This window comes from Salmo salar, chromosome 10, assembly GCF_965601325.2.
Source record: "Salmo salar chromosome 10, fSalSal1, whole genome shotgun sequence".
NCBI classification, from domain to species: Eukaryota; Metazoa; Chordata; class Actinopteri; order Salmoniformes; family Salmonidae; genus Salmo; species Salmo salar.
The window spans coordinates 112,300,266-112,312,415 of record NC_138300.1 but is presented as its reverse complement, the minus strand read 5'-3'; the positions used below and the strand labels follow the sequence as shown (position 1 = coordinate 112,312,415).

The 12,150-nt window shown below is 45.2% G+C and overlaps 1 protein-coding gene across 3 annotated transcripts in view; it reads right to left on the bottom strand.

Moving 5' to 3' along the window:
- Window positions 1-12,150, bottom strand: part of LOC106561548 (cortactin-binding protein 2) — a 112,824-nt gene that overhangs the window by 4,699 nt on the left and 95,975 nt on the right. For all 3 annotated transcript variants that reach the window (XM_082957390.1, XM_082957391.1, XM_082957392.1), the window contains 6 exons: window positions 11,416-11,515; window positions 7,478-7,628; window positions 6,237-6,463; window positions 1,101-1,180; window positions 565-740; window positions 152-337 (listed from right to left, as the gene is read on the bottom strand). The gene's annotated coding sequence lies outside the window, so the exon portion shown is untranslated. The remainder of the gene's footprint in view (window positions 1-151; window positions 338-564; window positions 741-1,100; window positions 1,181-6,236; window positions 6,464-7,477; window positions 7,629-11,415; window positions 11,516-12,150) is intronic.

The following is a 12,150-nucleotide window of genomic DNA, read 5'->3' as shown; positions in this document are numbered from 1 at the left end:
AGCCGAGCTGTACTGAGCTGGCCTGGTAACGCATCCACCATAGTTGCTGGACCCGTGCGGGAAAGGACAATGTGAAAAGAAACTATCTGAGCCATTACAGGTCGGGTCGGCCCTATAGTGTAATTCAGGCAATAGTGGAGTGTGTACCCACTGTGCCGTGGCAGAGGGCATCCCTGCAGGATGACTTTGTTGACCAGGATACTGAGACCAGCCTTGACCACCGCCCGCTGGCCCGAGCTCAGGCGGCGTTTGCTAGGTGATGCCCGGTGTCACCCGGGAGACGATGGCCTACTCCACGTGAAGGACCACCACTATGTTCCAGAACCGGGCCAGCCACCTGGAGGAACACAGATACACAAATAACAGAATGAAGTCGCCCACAATCACGGATTTTAGTTTTGTCAGTTTTGTGTTTTCTGGTCCGGATGATGATCCTAGATCTGTTCCTAAGGGAGCAGTGTCTTCCTGTGACTGACCTTGTGGAGCAGCATAATCCAAGATTACTGAACAGAATGAGGCAAGTATAACTCTAGTTTTATAACAACATTTAGAAATACTATTTACCACAGTTGATGAAGGTGTCCAACAGATGTTCTTTAGTCAGAGCCCTGTCCACCTCCACCCTGATGTCACAGGCCACACCCACAGACTCCTGCTTCGTGTTGATGCAGAGGGAAGTCTGATTGACTAGGTACTCTTGACAGGTCCCCTTACGGCCCGTGGAAGATAACGTTACGATACTGTTCCACCGGGAGAGAGGGATGACAGCAAGAATAAATAACACAAAGTGACACACTAAGCGCCCTTTCTATCCTGTCCTTTATTAGCAAGCAGTTTCAGACACACTTTTGGAGAAAGGCAGAGAATTGGGACACAGCCACATTCTCATCCCCCAAAATATGTGGCCAGTATACATGTGGCTAGTAGAGGGCACAAAAATACTAAACCCAAAATCCAAGTGACCTGTTTTGTGAATCCATATAATCATATTCTTCTTCTCCTCTTTCCTTGTGTGTGTGTGTGTGTGTGTGTGTGTGTGTGTGTGTGTGTGTGTGTGTGTGTGTGTGTGTGTGTGTGTGTGTGTGTGTGTGTGTGTGTACCAGGAATATGTAGTTCTGAAGCAGCTGAAGAGGCATGAGGAATTCCAGGGCCAGCTCATCCAGACACGACTCTGACAGACCTGTCAAGAAACAGACAGGAAATGAGCAAATCACAACACACACACACACACACACACACACACACACACACACACACACACACACACACACACACACACACACACACACACTACCGTTCAATTCAGACACATAGACATTTGCTCCCGAGTGGCGCAGCGGTCTAATTCAATGAAGACAGACACACACACACACGCATGCAGACACATAGACATATGAACACACACACACACACACACAGTGTTTGACAGTGCTTTAAATTTCAGCTACGCTGTCTCAGTGTCAGCAACTAGCGGAATCTTCCCTGTGCTGTCAAAACAAAGTGTTCTAAGCAGACAGGAAATGAGCCAGCCAGTATTACACAGCAGAAAGAGAAACAGCTAGCTAAAGCTTCCCAGGCAATGCTACAACACTCTGGCAGTGGGTGGATAGGAGATCAATAAAGACCCGAATCAGGTACACACATTCATACACACACACACACACATTCACACTCACACACACACACACACACACACACACACACACACACACACACACACACACACACACACACACACACACACGTTAACAACAGCACCACACTGTATAAAAAACACACAATACATGCTATACTCAAGCACACACACATGTGCATACCGACAATAAATACAGCACAAAAACTAAAACCTCCACATACTGTGTCTAGACAATTTTACTTCAACATTACACATTTAGACAATTGATACTTTAAAGGTTCTGTAAGCACACACACAGAGTGCACCCACCCACGCACCCACTCCCTTAGAGGTGACAACAAAGACAAACCCAAAACCCATCGGGGGTGCTGATCTTCACTGACACAGAAACCAGACACATTTTTCTAAATATGCCAAACTCTCTCCCTCCCTCCTTCCATATCTCATCCATAATGCATCCCCATTTCCACTGTTCTCTTTCTCTTTCATCCCACCCTTCACTACGGATTCACTCCCTTACTCTCTTGTCCTTGTGTTTTGATAAAGCGGTTGCTCCGGCAGAATTCCCACAGATGGTTTCCCCTTGACGTGTTAAACTGAGGACAGACCCCTCCTCCTCTCCATTGTCTGAGCTCAGACAGACTGGATGATCTTTCCCCTGGCTAGACTAGATTTCACTCCGTCGGTTCAGACTCTATGTAACGAGCCAATCATTCACTAGTCTCTTGTGACAGCTGTCATATCGTTGACTATCATTAAATGTGAAGACCGTATATTATCAAATCAATTCTCTATGTGTCATTTAATAACACGATTAAACTAATCATGTAACTTTAATTAACGAGGAAGTCGGGGCACCACGAGAAAATGTTTAAAGAGTATTTATTTCCAGAATTAATTCTTCCGATATTTTCATATCTTATCGATTACAGTCACTTATTAATGTATTATTACTTCATCAGTCTCATTACTGAACGTTGCACACCCTTGGATATCTGCACGAACCCTAACATAAATCAGGAATCAGCGATATACAAATTGGCTTAATTATTGATTTACTAACTAATCAATCTAATCAATCACAGAATTACATAAAAACACACACAATAGATCATACATTGGTTACTGACATGATAGAGAGGTCCCTAGTGGGCTAAGCCGATATGACGGCTTGATAGACAAAGGAAAGGGGTGGGGACAGCTCAAAAGCGGAAAACTCAGTGCTGATAACTACACTCATAGAAATTGGTAATACTTTGAACATGAACAACTGCTCATTCGAAAAGAAATTGCAATTTACATATTTCCGAGTGTATGTCTTGCTGTCCCACTCTGCGATCGCCGCTCCGTCTGCTGGATATTAGTTCATCAGAGAGTCTCTGGTTGTTTAACTCTGGTCGCCGTGTCCTTTGTAGCTCTGTTATAATGGATAAGTCAACGTACCCTGTAGTTCTTAGAGTTGTTCTCTTAGAGTAGATGCTCCCGCCGTTGTCGGTATTCTCGTCCTAGACTTATGTATATTTTCAGCTGCGGACTGATAAAGGTCATGGTCTAGGATTTGCTTCTTCAGTAGTGATCAATAGTTTCAGAGTTTAGCCATTTCAACGTGGGGACTCCGTCCCGGCGTTATCTTGACATTTTGGTGGAGTTGTAGTTTAAACCACTTCACACACCAGCGTCACCCGGCATGTTTTGGTCTAGAGTAGTAGTCATTTCAACGTGGGGGCTCCGTCCCGGCGTTATCTTGACTCTAGTTTGTAGATTTCTTAGACATTCGTGACGTCTGGCTAACCGTGGGTCTCTTTGGCATAAGTAGTACTTCTTCTCTGTTGAAAGTTTCAGAGTTCCAGCCATTTCAACGTGGGAACTCCCGTCCCTGCATTTTTGACTAATGTAGGAGTCCTTTATAAGCACTCGCCTTGGAGAGCGGTTCCATCCCTTTTGTCCTAATGTCTGTGCTCACGTGGGTTTGGTTACTGACTGGAAAAAACTTTACATGAAAGACAATTCTCATTTTGGAGGCTAAAATCACATTTCATCTTCATATTTGTGAGAAGTAGTTTCACAACATGTAGATGTAAATATGAGAAATACATTGTGAAAGCTCTTAAAGTTACAATGTTTCTGTTATAACATCTTCAATCACCACACAGTAAATGTTGGACATGATTATTGTTTAAATACCCACGGACCATTCCAACTGGTTGGAATACAGAAATATTGTTACATTAGAAAACCTTTTGAGGTTACTGTACTGCAAAGTCTTTCTCTGTGGTAACAAAGGGATTCTCAACTTTCCTTTTGGCAGAGTGGGGAAAGGAGTTTCGGTATTTACGACCATCATAAAACAGCCGACTTCCCGCTCTCCCCCTCTACGAGAGAGAGCACGCTGTAGAGCGGACCCACTGTAACCTGATCCTTCAGATCTTCACAGGAGAGTCATGACACAGCATTAACATTGACATTTTCAAATTGGAATAGTTGATTTGGTTCTGGGTGCCGAGATTAGTCATTCATAGACAGGACACAGATTAGATTAGTAATTCTTAGACAGGACACATTGGGGAGTTTGTCCAAACAATGTGACCAGGAAATTGCCTCCTTGGAGAAATATAATATATTATAAACTAATCGATTCAATTATAGAGAGTTAAAGGGCCCTATTCAATCTGTACAGATTCCGCAATAGAAACTTAAAGGTAATTTCCGACTGAGTCGACATATTCAGCGTTTATTGTGAATGCAGTCTCCACTAAAGCGGGAACATTGCCTTTAAATTTCAATCACGCTGTAAAGCTGAACTTCCGCGACGTGGATTGAATAGAGCCCAACGTGTGTGTGTGTGTGTGTGTGTGTGTGTGTGTGTGTGTGTGTGTGTGTGTGTGTGTGTGTGTGTGTGTGTGTGTTTATTTTGGGCAGCCTCTCAGTGTGAGTGTGGTGTGTTGTGATTGGGCCAAGCTCAATTAGGCTCGTGTCCCAGCCCTCTCCAGCTTGGCCCGGTCACACCTTTGGACAGGACCCAGGGACGAGTGTCATCCAACAGAGCGTGTAAGGATGTGTGTGATACAGAAATAGAAAGAGAGTGATAGAGAGAGATTGTGTGTGGGTGAGTATGCGTGGGCTTGTGTGTGTGTGCCTATGACCTTTGCTACACCAGCTGCAATGCCAGGTGCCTGGAAGAGCCCTGATATCAATAATCAGCTATCAAGGAGTCAATTATTTCCAAAACGATTCATCCAACAGTCACTGCAATTCAGCTTTTACCTGTGAATGTGAATACAACTAAATTAAACTTTATTGACAGTCATTCATTAGACAGCTCTTTCTTAACCAAAAAAAGTTTGTTTTATTTTACAGCCTGCTATTCATCTACTTATATGTCCAATTAAATAGTTAGTAACGTTGAGAGATAAGAGGGCCGGTGATTCACCTACAGCGACTCAAATGAAAACGATTTTTCTTAAGACCCATACTTCCCATAGTGATCCCCGTGGAATCAACTTATACTGTAAGAGCGATTTATCAGAGAGAATAAGAAAGATTCCCATTTATATAAGCGATTCAGTTCAGCAGGGAGTCGCTGGGTGCTGGGTCTTCCGTTGGGTGCCATCCGTTCCATCATGCTGACAAGGGGAAATTCAAACTTGAATCAGGAGGCGGTCAGGAGGCGGTCAGGAGGCGGTCAGGGACAGCAGCTGTTTGGACCGTGTTGCATTACAGCTCAAAATAGACTGCAACACCTCGGTAAACTTGGCTCTGGTTGGGGGATACGTCTAAAATAACAGACAAGGCCCTGCTCATTTTCCTGCGACAGGGACCAGCGTGCATTCTCTCTGTTTGGGATATCCTTTAGAGATAGCAGGCTAGTCGGGATATCCTTTAGAGATAGCGGGCTAGTTGGGATATCCTTTAGAGATAGCGGGCTAGTTGGGATATCCTTTAGAGGTAGCGGGCTAGTTGGGATATCCTTTAGAGATAGCGTGCTAAGCTACACTGGTAAACATCAACATCAATAGCTGAGGCCATGTCAAAGTGTTAAAGTCATATTGGTATTGTCACGGTTGTGTGGAGACGGACCAAGGCGCAGCGTGCTCTGAGTTCCACATATTGTATTTAGTGAAACTTACAAAACAAAAGGAAACAAACAACTTACCGTAACATCAGAGGTGCTACATGCACTTAACTCAAAACAAGATCCCACAAAACACAGTGGGGAAATGGCTACCTAAATATGATCCCCAATCAGAGACAAAGATAAACAGCTGCTTCTAATTGGGAACCATACCAGGCCAACATAGAAATAGAACACCTAGATAGAAACACCCCCCCTAGTCACACCCCGACCTAACCAAAATTGAGAATTAAAAAGGCTCTCTATGGTCAGGGCGTGACAGGTATTTATAATAGGATCATAGGATAAGAAGTGAATCAATTGAATGACAATCATTACAGCTCCTTACCTATGAGGACAGAGAGCATGCTAACCATACAGAGAGAAGTTCCTGATGGTGTGTCTGTGATTCTATATGTATAGTACTGTACGTTATTCAGTATACCTCCATATGTCTGAGATAACAGTACATGATCTGTGTCCCAGTACCTTGAAGCCCCTGGCAGCAGTGATGTGTGCAGTGGTCCAGCCCTCACAGTTGTCCTGGTTGAGCAAGGTGCTAGACAGGACCGGGATCGTGGCAGGACCAGGACTATGGTTGCAGTCAGGGTTAGGGTCATGGTGTGGGTACAGTCAGGGGCAGGGTGGCAGAGGAGGAGCCGCAGAGTGTCCACATGTCCCAAGCTGAACGCCGCGTGGAGAGCCGTCCAGCTGTCCTGTGGATCACACACACATATTAGCATTGGGACACGCACACACACGCACACACACGCACGCACACACACACACACACAAAGAAATGATCCACCTTCACACACTCAAACCTGTTCACACAAAATTGGCAATGCTTTCTGTGCAATATTAGTCAATATCATTTCTACAAATGTGATATGACAAAAATAGCCCAGTGGAGCTGTGTAAGTAGGCAGTTGCCCGGGGACAACAATGTGGTGGCTATTCACAGAGGGGACTTACCAATTATAACGTAACTGTCTAACTATAAAACTAAACAAAACACATTCATAAATCATTGTCAAGAACAATTAGTCATATGCCATATGGTTGCTATAGAGACACAGGAAACCTATATGTGAAATGCGTTGAACCATGATCACAGACTTTATATTTAAAAACGGCTCTGTTGGTCTCTGGTCCTATGCTATGTTGTAAAGGTCCTTGTGTTGTGATGTAAATGTAATAGCTATGTTGTAAAGGTCCTTGTGTTGTGATGTAAATGTAATAGCTATGTTGTAAAGGTCCTTGTGTTGTGATGTAAATGTAATAGCTATGTTGTAAAGGTCCTTGTGTTGTGATGTAAATGTAATAGCTATGTTGTAAAGGTCCTTGTGTTGTGATGTAAATGTAATAGCTATGTTGTAAAGGTCCTTGCGTTGTGATGTAAATGTAATAGTGAATTCCCTTGGAGGGAAACAGTGTTTTGAAGGGTATTTATTCTAGTGACAGGACGCCATGACTCGCCTATCAGACTTGAAAACCCAGTAGCTTTCTGTGATCTTGATTGTTTGTTCAAAAACAGTCCTGAGTGTGACAATAACAGACAGTTGAGTAAATGAGAGGACAAAAGAGTGAGTCATTAGAGTGACAATAACAGACAGTCTGAAAACGGGGGGACTGGGGGGGGGAACTGCAGAGGACAACAGGGCACAGTAGAGAACATCTGGGGCCAGTTGGAGACATTATGGGACAAAATAGGCCAGTTGGTGACTTACGGTGGTGGTTCTTGAGCGGTCGGCCCCGGCGTTGAGCAAGGCACTGGTACAGTCCAGCCTGTCGGCTCCGCTGGCCATGAACAGAGGGGTCTTTCCCCCAATGGCCCTTTGGTCCACATCAGCCCCACCGAACACCAGGGCCTCCACACACCTGGACATGGGACACACACAGGAGAAGAGGTCAGGTTACACACATAGATGTAGTGAAACTCTGCGAAATTAAAGGTTTTGGTAACATCTCTGTGCTGTCAAACTGTCAACCTCTTTCTGTATTGTGAGAGCAGACATACAGTACTGCTCTGAGGATGTTTAGTTGAGGCAGGCCAATGAAGGTCTTTGTGTGTGTTTTTGGTTTTACTATGCTTGTGGGGACCAGAAGTAAAACAAGGAAAATATGGACAAGTGAGGACATTTAGCCGGTCCCCACAAGGAAAAAGGCTATTTTAGGCTCAGGGGTTAGGTTTAGGATTAGGGTTACAACTAGACTTTGAGGTTTAGGGGTTAGGGGTGGGCAAAATTCTGGGCTCGAGGGCCACATCGGGATTTTGAAATTCAACGGAGGGACGCATTTTTGGGGGGACCAATTGTTTGTTAAAATCAATTTGCGGGGGCCTCCCGAGTGGCGCAGCTGGCCGTGACTGGGAGACCAATGAGGCGGCGCACAATTGGCCCAGCGTTGTCCGGGTTCCTTGTCCCATTGTGCTCTAGCGGGCGCATGCACGCTGACACGGTCGCCAGGTGTATGGCGTTTCCTCTGACACATTGGTGCGGTTGGCTTCCGGGTTAAGCGAGCATTGTGTCAAGAAGCAGTGACTGAGTTCTAGGTCATGTTTCGGAGGACGCACGGCTCTAGACCTTCGCCTCTCCCGAGTCTGTACGGGAGTTGCAGCGATGGGACAATATTGTAACTGCCAATTGGATACAACAAAATTGGAGAGAAAAAAGGAAAAAATTATAATAATAAAAAAAAGGTAATTTAGGTAATCTCGCGGGCCAGATTGAAGTGCCCGGCGGGCCGGACACGGCCCGTTGGCTGTACTTTGCCCCCCTTGGGTTAGGGTTAGGTTTAGGGCTAGGGGTTAGATTTAGGAGTTAGGTTAAGGGGTTAGGTTTAGGCCTGAGGTTAGATTTAGGAGTTATGGTTAGGTTTAGGAGTTAGGGGTTAGATTTAGGAGTTAGGGTTAGGTTTAAGAGTTAGGGTTAGGTTTAGGGCTAGGGGTTAGATTTAGGGGTTAGGTTTAGGAGTTAGGGTTAGATTTAGGAGTTATGGTTAGGTTTAGGAGTTAGGGGTTAGATTTAGGAGTTATGGTTAGGTTTAGGAGTTAGGGGTTAGATTTAGGAGTTAGGGTTAGGTTTAAGAGTTAGGGTTAGGTTTAGGGCTAGGGGTTAGATTTAGGGGTTAGGTTTAGGAGTTAGGGTTAGGTTTAGGGCTAGGGGTTAGATTTAGGGGTTAGGTTTAGGAGTTAGGGTCAGGTTTAGGAGTAATGGTTAGGTTTAGGAGTTAGGGTTAGGTTTAGGAGTTAGGGTTAGGTTTAGGAGTTAGGGGTTAGATTTAGGAGTTAGGGGTTAGATTTAGGAGTTAGGGTTAGGTTTATGAGTTAGGGTTAGGTTTAGGGCTAGGGGTTAGATTTAGGGGTTAGGTTTAGGTTTAGGGAAAATATGATTTTGACTAGGAATCAGTTGTTTGGTCCCCAGAAGGATAGTAAAACAAATAATAGAGGGGGAAAGCCGATCGGCACGCTGACTGTCACATCACACACAGAATACATTACTATACATTACTGTAGCCCTGGTAATATATTGTATGCTCTGCCCTGGGACAGGATTAAGGCCTACTTCAGCTCCCTTTCTTCAATTTCCACACTCAACAGAGCATGCTACTGGCCCTGGGCTGGCAATGTGTGCCCAGCGCAGCACTGCTCACATGAAGGAAAAGGCATCCCAGCGGCTCCTGTTTCTTGGGTGTCCACACAGCGGCGTGAGACCATGGGCAGCGCCGTGAGACCATGGGCAGTGGCGTGAGACCATGGGCAGCGGCGTGAGACCATGGGCAGCGGCGTGAGACCATGGGCAGCGGCGTGAGACCATGGGCAGCGGCGTGAGACCATGGGCAGCGCCGTGAGACCATGGGCAGCAGCGTGAGACCATGGGCAGCGCCGTGAGACCAATGGCAGCGCCGTGAGACCATGGGCAGCAGCGTGAGACCATGGGCAGCAGCGTGAGACCATGGGCAGCGCCGTGAGACCATGGGCAGCGACGTGAGACCATGGGCAGCGGCGTGAGACCATGGGCAGCGCCGTTAGACCATGGGCAGCTCCGTGAGACCATGGGCAGCAGCGTGAGACCATGGGCAGCTCCGTGAGACCATGGGCAGCGCCGTTGAGGCCATCTCCATTTTGATGTATTACATTTTCTTCGTTTAACAAACAAACTGAAAGGGTGCATAGTGCCACCTGTAGTGTGTTTGTTTGAACAGGTACCTTGGTACTGCCACCTGTAGTGTGTTTGTTTGGACAGGTACCTTGGTACTGCCACCTGTAGTGTGTTTGTTTGAACAGGTACCTTGGTACTGCCACCTGTAGTGTGTTTGTTTGGACAGGTACCTTGGTACTGCCACCTGTAGTGTGTTTGTTTGGACAGGTACCTTGGTACTGCCACCTGTAGTGTGTTTGTTTGAACAGGTACCTTGGTACTGCCACCTGTAGTGTGTTTGTTTGGACAGGTACCTTGGTACTGCCACCTGTAGTGTGTTTGTTTGGACAGGTACCTTGGTACTGCCACCTGTAGTGTGTTTGTTTGAACAGGTACCTTGGTACTGCCACCTGTAGTGTGTTTGTTTGAACAGGTACCTTGGTACTGCCACCTGTAGTGTGTTTGTTTGGACAGGTACCTTGGTACTGCCACCTGTAGTGTGTTTGTTTGAACAGGTACCTTGGTACTGCCACCTGTAGTGTGTTTGTTTGGACAGGTACCTTGGTACTGCCACCTGTAGTGTGTTTGTTTGGACAGGTACCTTGGTACTGCCACCTGTAGTGTGTTTGTTTGGACAGGTACCTTGGTACTGCCACCTGTAGTTATGGAATGTTTGCTCACACGTATAATTCATTGGCTGATCCCTCCTGACGACATGGATGGAATCTTGTGATCCTTCCTTAACCCATAGGAAGTCCCACCCGGTTGACTTCTTCAAAATGGTGCAAGTCCTCAATGACGCTGCCCATGCTAAAACAAGATTTTGGACCCTAGAGTCCTCTATCATTCTCTATGCCCTAAGCCAGGGGCGGGCTTGATCCTAGATCTGTGCCTAAGGGCAACTTCTACTCGGAGCCACCAGCCAAACACGGAGAGTACACTCTATTTAACATGTACAGTAACACTATGATATGTAACACTTTCAGTGATAGATTTGCCAGCTGTATGTGATACAATATCTGAGAAACACTTTCTGTCAGTTTATTGGAGGGACAAATACTGAGCCAACAGTTACTGGCAGTGGCTCTATCTGGAACCAGACAGTAGCCCTTTCCTGCAGTCAATGACCAAAAGCGCCCTGTTTGGCACAATGGATGGAATGTTCATAATGGGTGGAATGTTATTCATATATTCCATAATTAAAAACAACGAAAATCTGTTGTTTCTATGTTAAACGATTTCGTTATATTTCAGTCTTCTTTGATGTATATAAAGTCTAATATTGAGATGCAAACTCAAAATTGAATACATTTCAACTCTATATCTGACATGTCTTCTTTTTGTAAGCCTATAACCATGTGTGTGAGGTGTATACTTTTGTTTCAAAGTAGATGTGTTTAAGACCACCAAGAAACACTCTGTGTGGCCCTAATTCAGCCCAGTAAAAGGTTAAAGGGGCTGCTGTATATAGCAGTGATTGATAGGGGTTGATGTAAGGAGAGGGGTTAGTTGTGTTGTGGACCAACCTGTGGTGTTCGTGTGAGGCGGCAAAGTGTAAAGGCGTAAATTCGTTTAAATCAGAAACATCAGTAGACACCCCCGAAGTCAGCAGCAGGTTAACGCAGTCTGAGAGGGAGGGGGGGAGAAAGAGGGGGACAGGGGTAAGAGAGGGGGAGAAGAAGTAACCATTGATTTCTCAGTGCTGTGCTTTCTCTTTCTCCTTTAAATGACACAATGATAGTAGGTTTAACAGTTAACCTTCAGTACTGTTTATGGACCAATGATCCTTGAATGGCAGGACAATATCAAACAGGACAGAACGGCTTCAAATCTTGGCTACAATAGATACTGTGTGTACGTGCGTGCGTGCGTGTGTGTGCGTGTATTCCCCAAGAGTGGAACAGCAGGGGCTTTCTCTGAGAAACTTGAGTGAGCAGGCATCTCTGTCCCTTGAGGCCACATTTCCCATGTTGTCTATCTACAGTACTTCTGTGCTTAATGTCGATTACAATAACCATATTGACTAATGTGAATTGATTCTGAATATCTTCAAGACTGCACCCATAGAATTGCATATAGAACACTAATACTACAATATCACAACTACAGTAGTAATTTAACAGGATCTCATTGTGTTCAAATACCCATACTAACATACTGTATACTACATACTTAATGAGTATATACTACACACTATTAGTTCATTTTAGTATACTGTAAACGAACGGGATCCGTTCAGTTGAGCGTACTCAGCGCTTCGC